Raw genomic sequence first — 6,146 nt, 5'->3', positions numbered from 1 at the left:
GATCGTCGGTCGGGAAAACTTGTATATAACGTCTGATTGTCGGTCGGCAATGCTAAAATATGTACCAACGGATGGTCGGTCGGCAATACCCTTATACCCAACTTACTGTCGGTCGGCAAACAATTCCCGACCAACCGAGGGTAGCTAAATGGGCCGACCCCAAAATGTGCGCGCATGTACGTAATTTCTAGCGCCAACATTTGGCCCAGCCCACGAAGGCTCCCTTATTTTTCGTTTCCTTCAACCCGAACCCCACGCTCCAAACCTTATCCCCTTTCTCTAGATCCACCACGCACGCCGCCGCCGCCCTAGGTGCCCTCTCCGGCCGACGGCAGCGCTACACGTCCATCGAGGCTGCCACCACTTTGTTCCCCTCTTTCTCGCACCCCTCCGTCGTCATCCCCACACGGCTGCCATTTTCCCACGCCGAGGTGGGCTTGTGCCGCCGCCGCCATCACACAGGTGCCAACAGTGGCGCTTTTTGTTCATACGCAAGTGCCCGCTGATGCCACCTCTCACCTCTCTCTCATGGCTCCACTGCCGCATCCCAGACCAGCTAGATCTATGTGGGTCAATGTCCCTTCACTCCCATTCGTCAGGTCCAAGGCGCCCAACCCCTGCTTCCTCTGCTTCCGGTGATTAGGAGCTTGGTGGTGGGTGCCCCCATCTCTCCCAATTCAGGAGAACAGGAGCTAGCCATCCATGGAAGAAACGACATCGTAAGGTTCTTTCTCTCTCTCTCTATGTGTGTGTGTGTGTTCAGATTCCTACTTCCACCGGTGGACCAGATTTTTTTTACCTGTTGTAAGTTTAATCTCTTTAAAAAAATTGTGCTGATTTGGTTCATGGAAGCAGAAGTCCTTGAACTAGTAAAGCTCAAACCCTAATTTTCTATCACTATTATTGATTGGATTCTAGGGTTGTTACCTGATTGAATTTGAAAATTAACATTTGCAGGGGAAATAAATATTTAGTAAGTTTGGGCAAAAAGGCCACCGGACGATGTCCATAGTCATATGCATATGCATCACATCGACTTGATGCTACTACTATTTACTCTCAAGAACATCAGTAAGTATGTATTGATGATAGCAAGCAAATGTTGGATGCCCTCACTGTTTACTTCTGATTGGCATATAGGACTATGTGCTTGTCCAGTAAACACATCTCCAGTTTTCTACTAATTCTTTGGTACAACAGTATACATGTAGCATTTCGTAAATGTTTCCTTGTGAAAATATCATACTATAACATTATGTTCTATTTAGTTCCCAGAAGTAGTACTTGGTTTCAACTTTGAAAGACCAGATGAATTCTTCTATGGGGCGTCTGAACAAAAGGGGCATTTTCGTCATCTCGTCACTAAGGTAATTTTGGTCACTTATCTGAACAAAAGGGGCTCTGATCTCTTAATGAAATTGGGGGTCCATTGCGGAAACTTTTATTGGAAAGGATAATCTATTCCCATGGGGGCTGGGTTCTCATTGATGAACTGAAACATGCTACTCTCAAATTAGAGAGCAGGAAACTACAGGCTCAGTTGACATTGGACCTTTATGTTGTTCTTTTTTTATATGGCGAAAAAGAGAGTTCATATTTTTCATATGGCTTATCTTATAGAACAAAAATTGCGATATGTTGACATTCGACTTTTATGTCGTTATTCTTCCATGATGGTTCGCCTACTGTTAATATCATGTTCTCCAACTGACACATTCTTGCACACAATCACAACTTAATAAATAATTTTGATCACTTAGTTTTTAGAATTTTATGTTTACAAGTAGATTTACTGGTTACTAAGATTAAGCAGACAAACCCCTTTTTCAGCAAGCTATTTTAGATTGCGCTGAGACAAAATAGAAGTGTCCTACTGCTACTGTGTATACTGGAACATAATGCATCATTGACATGAATGCTATTGAAAATTTTGAGTTGTTGTGGTGTTCCTAATGACTTAAAGTTGTTGTACAGATTAACTGAACCATAGCACTCTCGAATTAGAGAGCAAGAAGTTGGGAGTTACTAATTTCTTGTAGAGTAATAGTTCTTTTATATGCAACTATTCAGTTGACTTGTGAAGGAATAGCTAATGTCATGCTTGAATAACTGGGCTGTTATCATGACCTTAATAGTGCAAAGCTATGCATATAAAGCTGTCATGCTTGTATAAGTTGGCAGTACACAAAGCTGCAGTTATGATCTTAACCGTCCAAATCTAATGGAAAATTTATGTTGTGCTATTGTGTATACTATATTGGAACATAATGCATGGTTGACATAAATGCTATTGGAATTATTTAGCTGTTATGGTGTTCCTAATAACATAGAACTGTTGTAAAGATGAACTAAACCAAATTACTCTCAAACTAGAGAGCAAGAAATTGGGATATAGTTTCATGTAGAGTAATAGTTCCTGTATGTGCGGCAATTCAGTTGCCTTGTGAAGTAATAGTTGATGCCATGCTTGTTGGGCTGGTGTCATGACCTTAACAGTGCAAAGCTATGCACGTAACATTCACATTTTATTTTGTGTTTCCCTTCGGCAATTACTTGTGAATGTTTTAGCACTGAACCATATTTGGTTGAGTATATCAATATTCAAACTTGTTTGTGTCGCTTTCACAATTTTGTGAGCCTTCTATCGCTCTAGTGTTACAATCTTTTGTCTTGGATACTATATCTGTTATTTGACCTGACTGGATGCTTATTTATGATTATCATAGCCAGAAATGATATTCTTTTATGTTCGTTGTCGATTTCCTTAAGGAACAAATGAGTTGCTGCCAGAATTTGGAACATTTCCTGGACTTGTGTTATTAATGTAGCGTGACCATCTTTATTTCCAACAACCTATACTATTAGCAGATGTGGAATTCATATCGGCTTTATACAAAGAATTTTTTTTCATATAGTATCGTTCTATTGGTGAAGTGAATATTAAAATCATTTATCTTGAGGAGAAACTAAAAGAATTCCCGATCTTGATGAATGTATAACTCGGTTTGTGAGGATCTGAAGAACTCCTTTTTTGCGTTGCAGGTAGTGGAGCAAGATGTCTTATATCTAGGTGAGGGCATCAATCAATGTTGGGACAAGGAATCTCATCATTGCAATATATAGCTACCACATTGGACCAGGTGCGTTTATCCCGAGCTGGCATGTGAAGGTAACTTGACCCATCATGTTTATTTTGTGAAATTTAAAGTCAAAATAAGGGATTTATTCACCAACTAGTCAATCTCCTTCCAGGAAGAATAGTACAAAAAACTCTATTCTTAGCACACATCTGCTATGGAAAGTACGTCATCGTTAAGCCTAGGTACTTAAGTTGTTTTTAGTAAGATCTACGAATTTGTATAATAAGTCTGCACAAGTGTAGTCCTTGAAAGTCAAATTAAATAGCTAGATAAGCATTGCTCATTAGTTGTCAGATGCCAAAAAGTGAAAATGACCTCAATGAGATGCTGACAAGACTGCAAATGCAGAAGAATGAATTACTTATATAATACATAATTGTTTAAACACAAATAGATGCTTCAAACGCTTCTACTACCTCAAGATCATGCGTACTCTGTTTTTTTCCTATGCCAAAAGAGTAATTTATCTTAGTTTTAATGAGAAGAAACAAACGCCTTTGCTGACCTATTAACTCCTTGTGGAGATGGTGGGCCGGCCGTGGTGATCTCAGTCAAGAATCAATGTTAGTGTTAACACATGGCTATGGAACTCTTGGTATTTATTACTGTTTTTATTTTTAAGAATGTGATGATCCTCTATGTTGGAATTTTGCGACTGTAGTCTAGTTTCTAATACTGTATTATAATTGAGAATTGTTTAACTTTTGTAGGAAGCAAACAAAAGGACTGCACTCAACGGAACCATGAAGCCAACGATCTACGCCAACTAGATGTTTTAGATTTCATCTTGTACATGTCTCATACTTGCATCTTTTACCCTTTCCTGGTTATGTTTAGAATAGATGAAGTGTATGTATGTGAAAAATAATTAATGGAATAAAAAAATGTTTGGTGCACTTGATGTGAGCTTGATGTATGGTGTCTTGGTGATTATACTTAGAACACATGAACTATATGTATGTGACAATCAGTACCATATGTTAATTCAAGTTGTGGGTGGCTAAACAAAATGTTGTTGAATTGTTGGTTGGCAAAAGAAACCCTGTATGATTGTTGGTTGGCAAAACAAACCTCGTCTAACAGTTGGTTGGGAAAGGCTAATGCCAGGCCCAACAGAATGTAGGTCGGGAAAGAATACCCCGTCCAATAGTTGGTCGGGAAAGGCCCATGGTTTCCCCAACAAACTATTGGTCGGGAGAGGCCCATGGAAGGCCCAACAGACTGTTGGTCGGGAAAGATACTCCATAGCCGTCAACCAGTCGGTCGGGAAAACTATGTCGGTCAGGAAAAGTTTTTCCTGTCTGGACTTTCCCCAACAGACATTGTCGGTCGGCAATTATCTTTCCCGTCCGACCGTTTGTTGGCGAAACTTGTATTCCCAACCAACCTCTCTGTTAGGGATGTAGTGTTGTGGTGTAGTGGCTCATCGAGCCAAAGTTCGAAGGAAAAGGCACCGAAGCCTAAGTATAATTTGCCGCGCACCGCGGAGGTTCGGGCATGTGAATGGCCTTCCGAGGATTTCTTGAGAGCAGCCAGTATTTATGAAGATTTTCATGAGTTGGCTAAGAAGGCAGGCCTCACCGCTTTCCTCCACGACCAATGCGATCAGTATCTCTTACTCACAAATACCTTTGTGCAAAACTTTCATTTCCATTCTAGGAGCTCACCACCTACGGTAGAGTTTCATTTATATGATGAGCATAAGGAGATGTCACTTTATGATTTTTGTCGAATTTGTTTAGTCCCTTTTGAGGGCAAGACAGAAGAACCACATTGTGATGATGTGGAGGGGTTTATTGATACTATCACTGTATGGGAAACAAGGAAGGTTTTCGATGCACGAATCACTAGCATACATTTTCCTGTTTTACGTTATTTTGCATTATTTCCTAGTCGTTGCTTAATTGGTCACGAAAACTATGGAAACCTTAGTATCCCTGATATTATTATTTTGCTCCACGGTTTATACGGTGATAACTCTATTAGTATGGGCGGTATTATTGCCAAACGGTTAAGTTTGAACCGTACCAAGGGCCCCATCTTTGGAGGCATCTATGCTTCACGCCTAGCTGCACATTTTAACATACCTATTAGGCATTATGAGAAGGAAGAAAAACTACTGCCTCGTGTTTATTTAGATTATAAAAGCATGGTGGCACATGATTTTATTGTTAAGAATAGGGAAGGAGAGCTTAAATATCAATTGTTCTTTAACAAACATCATCCTGAGACTATTACCCTGCGTGCTCCTTCTTTGTTTGATTTATCTTCAGGCACGTACCTTGTTCCGTTGAAGGCTATTCACGCCTACCAGAACCCAGCACCAGCCGTGGAGCCAGAGCCGGAACCACAAGTTGATCCTCCACGATAGTCTAATTATCAGTTGGATCCGGAGATGATTGTCAGCCAGTGGCAATTGGAGTCTTCCTCTTCTTCTTCTTCTTCTTCTCAGTACGACCCCAACTACTATTATGGATATCCGCCAGGCCAGCCGTGGCCATATACCAACTTAGGCCAAAAGCGTAAGCTTGGGGGAGTACGTATTTCCCACTGACATTACATTTATGTTCACACACTCATTTCTAGATGTCGGTGCTCATACTTTTTCATTGTATCATCCATGCTAGTTTATTTTCCCCTTTTTTGCTTTCTTCTTGTGTGTTTAATAAACCTTAAGAAAAACCAAAAAATTAGTTGTAGCTTTTAGCTAGTTTTAATTTCCATGCTTGTAGTAGTAATTAAAAAGAAAACCAAAAAAGATTTATTGTTCTTCTTTTGTTTGTTGGGAGCTTTCCCGTGTAAATAGTTTTATTTCTTTTCTTTTCTTTGGGGGTCGATAGGAGAAGATCATAATTAAATTGTTGAAGTGGCTCTTATATGCATTATTGTTGATCTGACAAAAGAGCCCATATTGCCTTGTCTTCTCCTGTTTATTGAATGCCTGCAGATTCCAGCTTAGTCCAATGCACGTGCACTATTATTATTATTCACATCGTTCGGTCGTGC

The 6,146-nt window shown here is 40.0% G+C and overlaps 1 long non-coding RNA gene across 6 annotated transcripts; it reads left to right on the top strand.

Annotated features, from left to right (window-relative positions):
• The first annotated feature begins 251 nt into the window (after positions 1–251).
• LOC125515495 (uncharacterized) lies at positions 252–4,036 on the top strand. Of its 6 annotated transcripts, none has more exons than XR_015611602.1 (5): positions 252–462; positions 552–724; positions 958–1,367; positions 3,043–3,169; positions 3,851–4,036. It is a non-coding gene; the product is annotated as an uncharacterized LOC125515495 (long non-coding RNA). The 6 variants fall into 6 exon arrangements; XR_007287039.2 differs by adding an exon at positions 3,253–3,322 and having other exon boundaries at positions 252–724; XR_007287038.2 differs by having other exon boundaries at positions 252–719.
• The last annotated feature ends 2,110 nt before the right edge of the window (positions 4,037–6,146 follow it).

Source organism: Triticum urartu, chromosome 7A, assembly GCF_056163025.1.
Source record: "Triticum urartu cultivar PI428250 chromosome 7A, HENAU_Tu73, whole genome shotgun sequence".
Taxonomy (NCBI): Eukaryota; Viridiplantae; Streptophyta; class Magnoliopsida; order Poales; family Poaceae; genus Triticum; species Triticum urartu.
Note: the sequence above shows the minus strand (reverse complement) of the source record. Positions and strands in the feature narration are given on the sequence as shown.